The sequence below is a fragment of the Eucyclogobius newberryi genome, unplaced genomic scaffold (genome assembly GCF_026437365.1).
Source record: "Eucyclogobius newberryi isolate DKJ021-1_F unplaced genomic scaffold, fEucNew1.0.hap1 SCAF_11, whole genome shotgun sequence".
NCBI lineage: Eukaryota > Metazoa > Chordata > Actinopteri > Gobiiformes > Gobiidae > Eucyclogobius > Eucyclogobius newberryi.
In genome coordinates, this window is record NW_027315735.1 from 11,501,526 (window position 1) to 11,516,417 (window position 14,892).

Sequence of the window (14,892 nt, forward strand, 5' to 3'; positions counted from 1 at the left end):
GGAACCTTTTCTTGTGCGTGTGTATGGGTTGTAGCCTTTTTTTCCTGCCGCCAAAAGTAGGAGGAGTTTTGAGGCCAAAGCGCATGCTTCTAAAGTTCAGAGGGATGGCAATGTCAACCAAGAGTCCGCAGTTGAATACTTATTTACTTTGCAAAGATCGATCGATCGATCGAAAGAAATCAAAAGCCATAGGCTTAAAAATGGGGCACTGGCAAAGTAAACAAAATCCCATCACACACTTGAGCAGAAGAAGCCATTACTCTCAGGATTTAAATCTACGTGGGGAGACCCCAAAAGAACTCTTTGGCCTCATTAGTCATCCCTGTCAAGGCGTTGCTGAATAATCTCATGTGTTATAAACATCTTGGACTTAGGCTAAAATGCTATGCTGCACCTTACCACCCAAGTACGCTTGTAGTTTGGGAATTTTGTTCACTGACAATTGCCAGAAAACCTTTTTGATTCTGAAAATAGAGCTTATTTGAGCGTTTCTTCTATAACGTAACACAGCGCCATCGGAACCTTTTCTTGTGCGTGTGTATGGGTTGTAGCCTTTTTTTCCTCTAGCCAAAAGTAGGAGGAGTTTTGAGGCCAAAGCGCAAGCTTCTAAAGTTCAGAGGGATGGCAATGTCAACCAAGAGTCCGCAGTTGAATACTTATTTACTTTGCAAAGATCGATCGATCGATCGAAAGAAATCAAAAGCCATAGGCTTAAAAATGGGGCACTGGCAAAGTAAACAAAATCCCATCACACACTTGAGCAGAAGAAGCCATTACTCTCAGGATTTAAATCTACGTGGGGAGACCCCAAAAGAACTCTTTGGCCTCATTAGTCATCCCTGTCAAGGCGTTGCTGAATAATCTCATGTGTTATAAACATCTTGGACTTAGGCTAAAATGCTATGCTGCACCTTACCACCCAAGTACGCTTGTAGTTTGGGAATTTTGTTCACTGACAATTGCCAGAAAACCTTTTTGATTCTGAAAATAGAGCTTATTTGAGCGTTTCTTCTATAACGTAACACAGCGCCATCGGAACCTTTTCTTGTGCGTGTGTATGGGTTGTAGCCTTTTTTTCCTGCCGCCAAAAGTAGGAGGAGTTTTGAGGCCAAAGCGCATGCTTCTAAAGTTCAGAGGGATGGCAATGTCAACCAAGAGTCCGCAGTTGAATACTTATTTACTTTGCAAAGATCGATCGATCGATCGAAAGAAATCAAAAGCCATAGGCTTAAAAATGGGGCACTGGCAAAGTAAACAAAATCCCATCACACACTTGAGCAGAAGAAGCCATTACTCTCAGGATTTAAATCTACGTGGGGAGACCCCAAAAGAACTCTTTGGCCTCATTAGTCATCCCTGTCAAGGCGTTGCTGAATAATCTCATGTGTTATAAACATCTTGGACTTAGGCTAAAATGCTATGCTGCACCTTACCACCCAAGTACGCTTGTAGTTTGGGAATTTTGTTCACTGACAATTGCCAGAAAACCTTTTTGATTCTGAAAATAGAGCTTATTTGAGCGTTTCTTCTATAACGTAACACAGCGCCATCGGAACCTTTTCTTGTGCGTGTGTATGGGTTGTAGCCTTTTTTTCCTCTAGCCAAAAGTAGGAGGAGTTTTGAGGCCAAAGCGCATGCTTCTAAAGTTCAGAGGGATGGCAATGTCAACCAAGAGTCCGCAGTTGAATACTTATTTACTTTGCAAAGATCGATCGATCGATCGAAAGAAATCAAAAGCCATAGGCTTAAAAATGGGGCACTGGCAAAGTAAACAAAATCCCATCACACACTTGAGCAGAAGAAGCCATTACTCTCAGGATTTAAATCTACGTGGGGAGACCCCAAAAGAACTCTTTGGCCTCATTAGTCATCCCTGTCAAGGCGTTGCTGAATAATCTCATGTGTTATAAACATCTTGGACTTAGGCTAAAATGCTATGCTGCACCTTACCACCCAAGTACGCTTGTAGTTTGGGAATTTTGTTCACTGACAATTGCCAGAAAACCTTTTTGATTCTGAAAATAGAGCTTATTTGAGCGTTTCTTCTATAATGTAACACAGCGCCATCGGAACCTTTTCTTGTGCGTGTGTATGGGTTGTAGCCTTTTTTTCCTGCCGCCAAAAGTAGGAGGAGTTTTGAGGCCAAAGCGCATGCTTCTAAAGTTCAGAGGGATGGCAATGTCAACCAAGAGTCCGCAGTTGAATACTTATTTACTTTGCAAAGATCGATCGATCGATCGAAAGAAATCAAAAGCCATAGGCTTAAAAATGGGGCACTGGCAAAGTAAACAAAATCCCATCACACACTTGAGCAGAAGAAGCCATTACTCTCAGGATTTAAATCTACGTGGGGAGACCCCAAAAGAACTCTTTGGCCTCATTAGTCATCCCTGTCAAGGCGTTGCTGAATAATCTCATGTGTTATAAACATCTTGGACTTAGGCTAAAATGCTATGCTGCACCTTACCACCCAAGTACGCTTGTAGTTTGGGAATTTTGTTCACTGACAATTGCCAGAAAACCTTTTTGATTCTGAAAATAGAGCTTATTTGAGCGTTTCTTCTATAACGTAACACAGCGCCATCGGAACCTTTTCTTGTGCGTGTGTATGGGTTGTAGCCTTTTTTTCCTGCCGCCAAAAGTAGGAGGAGTTTTGAGGCCAAAGCGCATGCTTCTAAAGTTCAGAGGGATGGCAATGTCAACCAAGAGTCCGCAGTTGAATACTTATTTACTTTGCAAAGATCGATCGATCGATCGAAAGAAATCAAAAGCCATAGGCTTAAAAATGGGGCACTGGCAAAGTAAACAAAATCCCATCACACACTTGAGCAGAAGAAGCCATTACTCTCAGGATTTAAATCTACGTGGGGAGACCCCAAAAGAACTCTTTGGCCTCATTAGTCATCCCTGTCAAGGCGTTGCTGAATAATCTCATGTGTTATAAACATCTTGGACTTAGGCTAAAATGCTATGCTGCACCTTACCACCCAAGTACGCTTGTAGTTTGGGAATTTTGTTCACTGACAATTGCCAGAAAACCTTTTTGATTCTGAAAATAGAGCTTATTTGAGCGTTTCTTCTATAACGTAACACAGCGCCATCGGAACCTTTTCTTGTGCGTGTGTATGGGTTGTAGCCTTTTTTTCCTCTAGCCAAAAGTAGGAGGAGTTTTGAGGCCAAAGCGCATGCTTCTAAAGTTCAGAGGGATGGCAATGTCAACCAAGAGTCCGCAGTTGAATACTTATTTACTTTGCAAAGATCGATCGATCGATCGAAAGAAATCAAAAGCCATAGGCTTAAAAATGGGGCACTGGCAAAGTAAACAAAATCCCATCACACACTTGAGCAGAAGAAGCCATTACTCTCAGGATTTAAATCTACGTGGGGAGACCCCAAAAGAACTCTTTGGCCTCATTAGTCATCCCTGTCAAGGCGTTGCTGAATAATCTCATGTGTTATAAACATCTTGGACTTAGGCTAAAATGCTATGCTGCACCTTACCACCAAAGTACGCTTGTAGTTTGGGAATTTTGTTCACTGACAATTGCCAGAAAACCTTTTTGATTCTGAAAATAGAGCTTATTTGAGCGTTTCTTCTATAACGTAACACAGCGCCATCGGAACCTTTTCTTGTGCGTGTGTATGGGTTGTAGCCTTTTTTTCCTGCCGCCAAAAGTAGGAGGAGTTTTGAGGCCAAAGCGCATGCTTCTAAAGTTCAGAGGGATGGCAATGTCAACCAAGAGTCCGCAGTTGAATACTTATTTACTTTGCAAAGATCGATCGATCGATCGAAAGAAATCAAAAGCCATAGGCTTAAAAATGGGGCACTGGCAAAGTAAACAAAATCCCATCACACACTTGAGCAGAAGAAGCCATTACTCTCAGGATTTAAATCTACGTGGGGAGACCCCAAAAGAACTCTTTGGCCTCATTAGTCATCCCTGTCAAGGCGTTGCTGAATAATCTCATGTGTTATAAACATCTTGGACTTAGGCTAAAATGCTATGCTGCACCTTACCACCCAAGTACGCTTGTAGTTTTGGAATTTTGTTCACTGACAATTGCCAGAAAACCTTTTTGATTCTGAAAATAGAGCTTATTTGAGCGTTTCTTCTATAACGTAACACAGCGCCATCGGAACCTTTTCTTGTGCGTGTGTATGGGTTGTAGCCTTTTTTTCCTGCCGCCAAAAGTAGGAGGAGTTTTGAGGCCAAAGCGCATGCTTCTAAAGTTCAGAGGGATGGCAATGTCAACCAAGAGTCCGCAGTTGAATACTTATTTACTTTGCAAAGATCGATCGATCGATCGAAAGAAATCAAAAGCCATAGGCTTAAAAATGGGGCACTGGCAAAGTAAACAAAATCCCATCACACACTTGAGCAGAAGAAGCCATTACTCTCAGGATTTAAATCTACGTGGGGAGACCCCAAAAGAACTCTTTGGCCTCATTAGTCATCCCTGTCAAGGCGTTGCTGAATAATCTCATGTGTTATAAACATCTTGGACTTAGGCTAAAATGCTATGCTGCACCTTACCACCCAAGTACGCTTGTAGTTTGGGAATTTTGTTCACTGACAATTGCCAGAAAACCTTTTTGATTCTGAAAATAGAGCTTATTTGAGCGTTTCTTCTATAACGTAACACAGCGCCATCGGAACCTTTTCTTGTGCGTGTGTATGGGTTGTAGCCTTTTTTTCCTCTAGCCAAAAGTAGGAGGAGTTTTGAGGCCAAAGCGCAAGCTTCTAAAGTTCAGAGGGATGGCAATGTCAACCAAGAGTCCGCAGTTGAATACTTATTTACTTTGCAAAGATCGATCGATCGATCGAAAGAAATCAAAAGCCATAGGCTTAAAAATGGGGCACTGGCAAAGTAAACAAAATCCCATCACACACTTGAGCAGAAGAAGCCATTACTCTCAGGATTTAAATCTACGTGGGGAGACCCCAAAAGAACTCTTTGGCCTCATTAGTCATCCCTGTCAAGGCGTTGCTGAATAATCTCATGTGTTATAAACATCTTGGACTTAGGCTAAAATGCTATGCTGCACCTTACCACCCAAGTACGCTTGTAGTTTGGGAATTTTGTTCACTGACAATTGCCAGAAAACCTTTTTGATTCTGAAAATAGAGCTTATTTGAGCGTTTCTTCTATAACGTAACACAGCGCCATCGGAACCTTTTCTTGTGCGTGTGTATGGGTTGTAGCCTTTTTTTCCTGCCGCCAAAAGTAGGAGGAGTTTTGAGGCCAAAGCGCATGCTTCTAAAGTTCAGAGGGATGGCAATGTCAACCAAGAGTCCGCAGTTGAATACTTATTTACTTTGCAAAGATCGATCGATCGATCGAAAGAAATCAAAAGCCATAGGCTTAAAAATGGGGCACTGGCAAAGTAAACAAAATCCCATCACACACTTGAGCAGAAGAAGCCATTACTCTCAGGATTTAAATCTACGTGGGGAGACCCCAAAAGAACTCTTTGGCCTCATTAGTCATCCCTGTCAAGGCGTTGCTGAATAATCTCATGTGTTATAAACATCTTGGACTTAGGCTAAAATGCTATGCTGCACCTTACCACCCAAGTACGCTTGTAGTTTGGGAATTTTGTTCACTGACAATTGCCAGAAAACCTTTTTGATTCTGAAAATAGAGCTTATTTGAGCGTTTCTTCTATAACGTAACACAGCGCCATCGGAACCTTTTCTTGTGCGTGTGTATGGGTTGTAGCCTTTTTTTCCTCTAGCCAAAAGTAGGAGGAGTTTTGAGGCCAAAGCGCATGCTTCTAAAGTTCAGAGGGATGGCAATGTCAACCAAGAGTCCGCAGTTGAATACTTATTTACTTTGCAAAGATCGATCGATCGATCGAAAGAAATCAAAAGCCATAGGCTTAAAAATGGGGCACTGGCAAAGTAAACAAAATCCCATCACACACTTGAGCAGAAGAAGCCATTACTCTCAGGATTTAAATCTACGTGGGGAGACCCCAAAAGAACTCTTTGGCCTCATTAGTCATCCCTGTCAAGGCGTTGCTGAATAATCTCATGTGTTATAAACATCTTGGACTTAGGCTAAAATGCTATGCTGCACCTTACCACCCAAGTACGCTTGTAGTTTGGGAATTTTGTTCACTGACAATTGCCAGAAAACCTTTTTGATTCTGAAAATAGAGCTTATTTGAGCGTTTCTTCTATAATGTAACACAGCGCCATCGGAACCTTTTCTTGTGCGTGTGTATGGGTTGTAGCCTTTTTTTCCTCTAGCCAAAAGTAGGAGGAGTTTTGAGGCCAAAGCGCATGCTTCTAAAGTTCAGAGGGATGGCAATGTCAACCAAGAGTCCGCAGTTGAATACTTATTTACTTTGCAAAGATCGATCGATCGATCGAAAGAAATCAAAAGCCATAGGCTTAAAAATGGGGCACTGGCAAAGTAAACAAAATCCCATCACACACTTGAGCAGAAGAAGCCATTACTCTCAGGATTTAAATCTACGTGGGGAGACCCCAAAAGAACTCTTTGGCCTCATTAGTCATCCCTGTCAAGGCGTTGCTGAATAATCTCATGTGTTATAAACATCTTGGACTTAGGCTAAAATGCTATGCTGCACCTTACCACCCAAGTACGCTTGTAGTTTGGGAATTTTGTTCACTGACAATTGCCAGAAAACCTTTTTGATTCTGAAAATAGAGCTTATTTGAGCGTTTCTTCTATAACGTAACACAGCGCCATCGGAACCTTTTCTTGTGCGTGTGTATGGGTTGTAGCCTTTTTTTCCTGCCGCCAAAAGTAGGAGGAGTTTTGAGGCCAAAGCGCATGCTTCTAAAGTTCAGAGGGATGGCAATGTCAACCAAGAGTCCGCAGTTGAATACTTATTTACTTTGCAAAGATCGATCGATCGATCGAAAGAAATCAAAAGCCATAGGCTTAAAAATGGGGCACTGGCAAAGTAAACAAAATCCCATCACACACTTGAGCAGAAGAAGCCATTACTCTCAGGATTTAAATCTACGTGGGGAGACCCCAAAAGAACTCTTTGGCCTCATTAGTCATCCCTGTCAAGGCGTTGCTGAATAATCTCATGTGTTATAAACATCTTGGACTTAGGCTAAAATGCTATGCTGCACCTTACCACCCAAGTACGCTTGTAGTTTGGGAATTTTGTTCACTGACAATTGCCAGAAAACCTTTTTGATTCTGAAAATAGAGCTTATTTGAGCGTTTCTTCTATAACGTAACACAGCGCCATCGGAACCTTTTCTTGTGCGTGTGTATGGGTTGTAGCCTTTTTTTCCTGCCGCCAAAAGTAGGAGGAGTTTTGAGGCCAAAGCGCATGCTTCTAAAGTTCAGAGGGATGGCAATGTCAACCAAGAGTCCGCAGTTGAATACTTATTTACTTTGCAAAGATCGATCGATCGATCGAAAGAAATCAAAAGCCATAGGCTTAAAAATGGGGCACTGGCAAAGTAAACAAAATCCCATCACACACTTGAGCAGAAGAAGCCATTACTCTCAGGATTTAAATCTACGTGGGGAGACCCCAAAAGAACTCTTTGGCCTCATTAGTCATCCCTGTCAAGGCGTTGCTGAATAATCTCATGTGTTATAAACATCTTGGACTTAGGCTAAAATGCTATGCTGCACCTTACCACCCAAGTACGCTTGTAGTTTGGGAATTTTGTTCACTGACAATTGCCAGAAAACCTTTTTGATTCTGAAAATAGAGCTTATTTGAGCGTTTCTTCTATAACGTAACACAGCGCCATCGGAACCTTTTCTTGTGCGTGTGTATGGGTTGTAGCCTTTTTTTCCTCTAGCCAAAAGTAGGAGGAGTTTTGAGGCCAAAGCGCAAGCTTCTAAAGTTCAGAGGGATGGCAATGTCAACCAAGAGTCCGCAGTTGAATACTTATTTACTTTGCAAAGATCGATCGATCGATCGAAAGAAATCAAAAGCCATAGGCTTAAAAATGGGGCACTGGCAAAGTAAACAAAATCCCATCACACACTTGAGCAGAAGAAGCCATTACTCTCAGGATTTAAATCTACGTGGGGAGACCCCAAAAGAACTCTTTGGCCTCATTAGTCATCCCTGTCAAGGCGTTGCTGAATAATCTCATGTGTTATAAACATCTTGGACTTAGGCTAAAATGCTATGCTGCACCTTACCACCCAAGTACGCTTGTAGTTTGGGAATTTTGTTCACTGACAATTGCCAGAAAACCTTTTTGATTCTGAAAATAGAGCTTATTTGAGCGTTTCTTCTATAACGTAACACAGCGCCATCGGAACCTTTTCTTGTGCGTGTGTATGGGTTGTAGCCTTTTTTTCCTGCCGCCAAAAGTAGGAGGAGTTTTGAGGCCAAAGCGCATGCTTCTAAAGTTCAGAGGGATGGCAATGTCAACCAAGAGTCCGCAGTTGAATACTTATTTACTTTGCAAAGATCGATCGATCGATCGAAAGAAATCAAAAGCCATAGGCTTAAAAATGGGGCACTGGCAAAGTAAACAAAATCCCATCACACACTTGAGCAGAAGAAGCCATTACTCTCAGGATTTAAATCTACGTGGGGAGACCCCAAAAGAACTCTTTGGCCTCATTAGTCATCCCTGTCAAGGCGTTGCTGAATAATCTCATGTGTTATAAACATCTTGGACTTAGGCTAAAATGCTATGCTGCACCTTACCACCCAAGTACGCTTGTAGTTTGGGAATTTTGTTCACTGACAATTGCCAGAAAACCTTTTTGATTCTGAAAATAGAGCTTATTTGAGCGTTTCTTCTATAACGTAACACAGCGCCATCGGAACCTTTTCTTGTGCGTGTGTATGGGTTGTAGCCTTTTTTTCCTCTAGCCAAAAGTAGGAGGAGTTTTGAGGCCAAAGCGCAAGCTTCTAAAGTTCAGAGGGATGGCAATGTCAACCAAGAGTCCGCAGTTGAATACTTATTTACTTTGCAAAGATCGATCGATCGATCGAAAGAAATCAAAAGCCATAGGCTTAAAAATGGGGCACTGGCAAAGTAAACAAAATCCCATCACACACTTGAGCAGAAGAAGCCATTACTCTCAGGATTTAAATCTACGTGGGGAGACCCCAAAAGAACTCTTTGGCCTCATTAGTCATCCCTGTCAAGGCGTTGCTGAATAATCTCATGTGTTATAAACATCTTGGACTTAGGCTAAAATGCTATGCTGCACCTTACCACCCAAGTACGCTTGTAGTTTGGGAATTTTGTTCACTGACAATTGCCAGAAAACCTTTTTGATTCTGAAAATAGAGCTTATTTGAGCGTTTCTTCTATAACGTAACACAGCGCCATCGGAACCTTTTCTTGTGCGTGTGTATGGGTTGTTGCCTTTTTTTCCTGCCGCCAAAAGTAGGAGGAGTTTTGAGGCCAAAGCGCATGCTTCTAAAGTTCAGAGGGATGGCAATGTCAACCAAGAGTCCGCAGTTGAATACTTATTTACTTTGCAAAGATCGATCGATCGATCGAAAGAAATCAAAAGCCATAGGCTTAAAAATGGGGCACTGGCAAAGTAAACAAAATCCCATCACACACTTGAGCAGAAGAAGCCATTACTCTCAGGATTTAAATCTACGTGGGGAGACCCCAAAAGAACTCTTTGGCCTCATTAGTCATCCCTGTCAAGGCGTTGCTGAATAATCTCATGTGTTATAAACATCTTGGACTTAGGCTAAAATGCTATGCTGCACCTTACCACCCAAGTACGCTTGTAGTTTGGGAATTTTGTTCACTGACAATTGCCAGAAAACCTTTTTGATTCTGAAAATAGAGCTTATTTGAGCGTTTCTTCTATAACGTAACACAGCGCCATCGGAACCTTTTCTTGTGCGTGTGTATGGGTTGTAGCCTTTTTTTCCTGCCGCCAAAAGTAGGAGGAGTTTTGAGGCCAAAGCGCATGCTTCTAAAGTTCAGAGGGATGGCAATGTCAACCAAGAGTCCGCAGTTGAATACTTATTTACTTTGCAAAGATCGATCGATCGATCGAAAGAAATCAAAAGCCATAGGCTTAAAAATGGGGCACTGGCAAAGTAAACAAAATCCCATCACACACTTGAGCAGAAGAAGCCATTACTCTCAGGATTTAAATCTACGTGGGGAGACCCCAAAAGAACTCTTTGGCCTCATTAGTCATCCCTGTCAAGGCGTTGCTGAATAATCTCATGTGTTATAAACATCTTGGACTTAGGCTAAAATGCTATGCTGCACCTTACCACCCAAGTACGCTTGTAGTTTGGGAATTTTGTTCACTGACAATTGCCAGAAAACCTTTTTGATTCTGAAAATAGAGCTTATTTGAGCGTTTCTTCTATAATGTAACACAGCGCCATCGGAACCTTTTCTTGTGCGTGTGTATGGGTTGTAGCCTTTTTTTCCTCTAGCCAAAAGTAGGAGGAGTTTTGAGGCCAAAGCGCATGCTTCTAAAGTTCAGAGGGATGGCAATGTCAACCAAGAGTCCGCAGTTGAATACTTATTTACTTTGCAAAGATCGATCGATCGATCGAAAGAAATCAAAAGCCATAGGCTTAAAAATGGGGCACTGGCAAAGTAAACAAAATCCCATCACACACTTGAGCAGAAGAAGCCATTACTCTCAGGATTTAAATCTACGTGGGGAGACCCCAAAAGAACTCTTTGGCCTCATTAGTCATCCCTGTCAAGGCGTTGCTGAATAATCTCATGTGTTATAAACATCTTGGACTTAGGCTAAAATGCTATGCTGCACCTTACCACCCAAGTACGCTTGTAGTTTGGGAATTTTGTTCACTGACAATTGCCAGAAAACCTTTTTGATTCTGAAAATAGAGCTTATTTGAGCGTTTCTTCTATAACGTAACACAGCGCCATCGGAACCTTTTCTTGTGCGTGTGTATGGGTTGTAGCCTTTTTTTCCTGCCGCCAAAAGTAGGAGGAGTTTTGAGGCCAAAGCGCATGCTTCTAAAGTTCAGAGGGATGGCAATGTCAATCAAGAGTCCGCAGTTGAATACTTATTTACTTTGCAAAGATCGATCGATCGATCGAAAGAAATCAAAAGCCATAGGCTTAAAAATGGGGCACTGGCAAAGTAAACAAAATCCCATCACACACTTGAGCAGAAGAAGCCATTACTCTCAGGATTTAAATCTACGTGGGGAGACCCCAAAAGAACTCTTTGGCCTCATTAGTCATCCCTGTCAAGGCGTTGCTGAATAATCTCATGTGTTATAAACATCTTGGACTTAGGCTAAAATGCTATGCTGCACCTTACCACCAAAGTACGCTTGTAGTTTGGGAATTTTGTTCACTGACAATTGCCAGAAAACCTTTTTGATTCTGAATATAGAGCTTATTTGAGCGTTTCTTCTATAACGTAACACAGCGCCATCGGAACCTTTTCTTGTGCGTGTGTATGGGTTGTAGCCTTTTTTTCCTGCCGCCAAAAGTAGGAGGAGTTTTGAGGCCAAAGCGCATGCTTCTAAAGTTCAGAGGGATGGCAATGTCAACCAAGAGTCCGCAGTTGAATACTTATTTACTTTGCAAAGATCGATCGATCGATCGAAAGAAATCAAAAGCCATAGGCTTAAAAATGGGGCACTGGCAAAGTAAACAAAATCCCATCACACACTTGAGCAGAAGAAGCCATTACTCTCAGGATTTAAATCTACGTGGGGAGACCCCAAAAGAACTCTTTGGCCTCATTAGTCATCCCTGTCAAGGCGTTGCTGAATAATCTCATGTGTTATAAACATCTTGGACTTAGGCTAAAATGCTATGCTGCACCTTACCACCCAAGTACGCTTGTAGTTTGGGAATTTTGTTCACTGACAATTGCCAGAAAACCTTTTTGATTCTGAAAATAGAGCTTATTTGAGCGTTTCTTCTATAACGTAACACAGCGCCATCGGAACCTTTTCTTGTGCGTGTGTATGGGTTGTAGCCTTTTTTTCCTGCCGCCAAAAGTAGGAGGAGTTTTGAGGCCAAAGCGCATGCTTCTAAAGTTCAGAGGGATGGCAATGTCAACCAAGAGTCCGCAGTTGAATACTTATTTACTTTGCAAAGATCGATCGATCGATCGAAAGAAATCAAAAGCCATAGGCTTAAAAATGGGGCACTGGCAAAGTAAACAAAATCCCATCACACACTTGAGCAGAAGAAGCCATTACTCTCAGGATTTAAATCTACGTGGGGAGACCTCAAAAGAACTCTTTGGCCTCATTAGTCATCCCTGTCAAGGCGTTGCTGAAAAATCTCATGTGTTATAAACATCTTGGACTTAGGCTAAAATGCTATGCTGCACCTTACCACCAAAGTACGCTTGTAGTTTGGGAATTTTGTTCACTGACAATTGCCAGAAAACCTTTTTGATTCTGAAAATAGAGCTTATTTGAGCGTTTCTTCTATAACGTAACACAGCGCCATCGGAACCTTTTCTTGTGCGTGTGTATGGGTTGTAGCCTTTTTTTCCTGCCGCCAAAAGTAGGAGGAGTTTTGAGGCCAAAGCGCATGCTTCTAAAGTTCAGAGGGATGGCAATGTCAACCAAGAGTCCGCAGTTGAATACTTATTTACTTTGCAAAGATCGATCGATCGATCGAAAGAAATCAAAAGCCATAGGCTTAAAAATGGGGCACTGGCAAAGTAAACAAAATCCCATCACACACTTGAGCAGAAGAAGCCATTACTCTCAGGATTTAAATCTACGTGGGGAGACCCCAAAAGAACTCTTTGGCCTCATTAGTCATCCCTGTCAAGGCGTTGCTGAATAATCTCATGTGTTATAAACATCTTGGACTTAGGCTAAAATGCTATGCTGCACCTTACCACCCAAGTACGCTTGTAGTTTGGGAATTTTGTTCACTGACAATTGCCAGAAAACCTTTTTGATTCTGAAAATAGAGCTTATTTGAGCGTTTCTTCTATAACGTAACACAGCGCCATCGGAACCTTTTCTTGTGCGTGTGTATGGGTTGTAGCCTTTTTTTCCTGCCGCCAAAAGTAGGAGGAGTTTTGAGGCCAAAGCGCATGCTTCTAAAGTTCAGAGGGATGGCAATGTCAACCAAGAGTCCGCAGTTGAATACTTATTTACTTTGCAAAGATCGATCGATCGATCGAAAGAAATCAAAAGCCATAGGCTTAAAAATGGGGCACTGGCAAAGTAAACAAAATCCCATCACACACTTGAGCAGAAGAAGCCATTACTCTCAGGATTTAAATCTACGTGGGGAGACCCCAAAAGAACTCTTTGGCCTCATTAGTCATCCCTGTCAAGGCGTTGCTGAATAATCTCATGTGTTATAAACATCTTGGACTTAGGCTAAAATGCTATGCTGCACCTTACCACCAAAGTACGCTTGTAGTTTGGGAATTTTGTTCACTGACAATTGCCAGAAAACCTTTTTGATTCTGAAAATAGAGCTTATTTGAGCGTTTCTTCTATAACGTAACACAGCGCCATCGGAACCTTTTCTTGTGCGTGTGTATGGGTTGTAGCCTTTTTTTCCTGCCGCCAAAAGTAGGAGGAGTTTTGAGGCCAAAGCGCATGCTTCTAAAGTTCAGAGGGATGGCAATGTCAACCAAGAGTCCGCAGTTGAATACTTATTTACTTTGCAAAGATCGATCGATCGATCGAAAGAAATCAAAAGCCATAGGCTTAAAAATGGGGCACTGGCAAAGTAAACAAAATCCCATCACACACTTGAGCAGAAGAAGCCATTACTCTCAGGATTTAAATCTACGTGGGGAGACCCCAAAAGAACTCTTTGGCCTCATTAGTCATCCCTGTCAAGGCGTTGCTGAATAATCTCATGTGTTATAAACATCTTGGACTTAGGCTAAAATGCTATGCTGCACCTTACCACCCAAGTACGCTTGTAGTTTGGGAATTTTGTTCACTGACAATTGCCAGAAAACCTTTTTGATTCTGAAAATAGAGCTTATTTGAGCGTTTCTTCTATAACGTAACACAGCGCCATCGGAACCTTTTCTTGTGCGTGTGTATGGGTTGTAGCCTTTTTGTTCCTGCCGCCAAAAGTAGGAGGAGTTTTGAGGCCAAAGCGCATGCTTCTAAAGTTCAGAGGGATGGCAATGTCAACCAAGAGTCCGCAGTTGAATACTTATTTACTTTGCAAAGATCGATCGATCGATCGAAAGAAATCAAAAGCCATAGGCTTAAAAATGGGGCACTGGCAAAGTAAACAAAATCCCATCACACACTTGAGCAGAAGAAGCCATTACTCTCAGGATTTAAATCTACGTGGGGAGACCCCAAAAGAACTCTTTGGCCTCATTAGTCATCCCTGTCAAGGCGTTGCTGAATAATCTCATGTGTTATAAACATCTTGGACTTAGGCTAAAATGCTATGCTGCACCTTACCACCCAAGTACGCTTGTAGTTTGGGAATTTTGTTCACTGACAATTGCCAGAAAACCTTTTTGATTCTGAAAATAGAGCTTATTTGAGCGTTTCTTCTATAACGTAACACAGCGCCATCGGACCGGACCACTCGGGCTGCCTCTGTGGCGCAACGGTAGCGCGTCTGACTCCAGATCAGAAAGTTGCGTGTTCAACTTCACGTCAGCGTCATGTACTTTGTTGATTCTTGTTATAGTGGGTGAACAGCATTCACTCATTCATGTTACGGGGCTGTTTCATACCTGTCACTCCGCAATCATGCGATCTGCCAAGAGGATTAGTTCAAATGCTCTAATACTCAACTGTTTGACAGTTTGGCCATTGCCCTCTGAGAGCTTTAGTTGTGAATGAAACTGCATATACACATGTATAACTCAAAAGTACCGCATGCGATGGCCGGGAATCGAACCCGGGTCAACTGCTTGGAAGGCAGCTATGCTTACCACTATACCACCATCGCAAGGACACATGCTTTCGCAGTGCCGTGTCGCAAA

General features: G+C 42.2%; 1 non-coding gene across 1 annotated transcript; it reads right to left on the reverse strand.

The window, feature by feature from the left end:
• Positions 1-14,786: 14,786 nt before the first annotated feature.
• Positions 14,787-14,858, reverse strand: trnag-ucc (transfer RNA glycine (anticodon UCC)). The gene has a single exon. It is a non-coding gene; the product is annotated as a tRNA-Gly (tRNA).
• Positions 14,859-14,892: the final 34 nt, after the last annotated feature.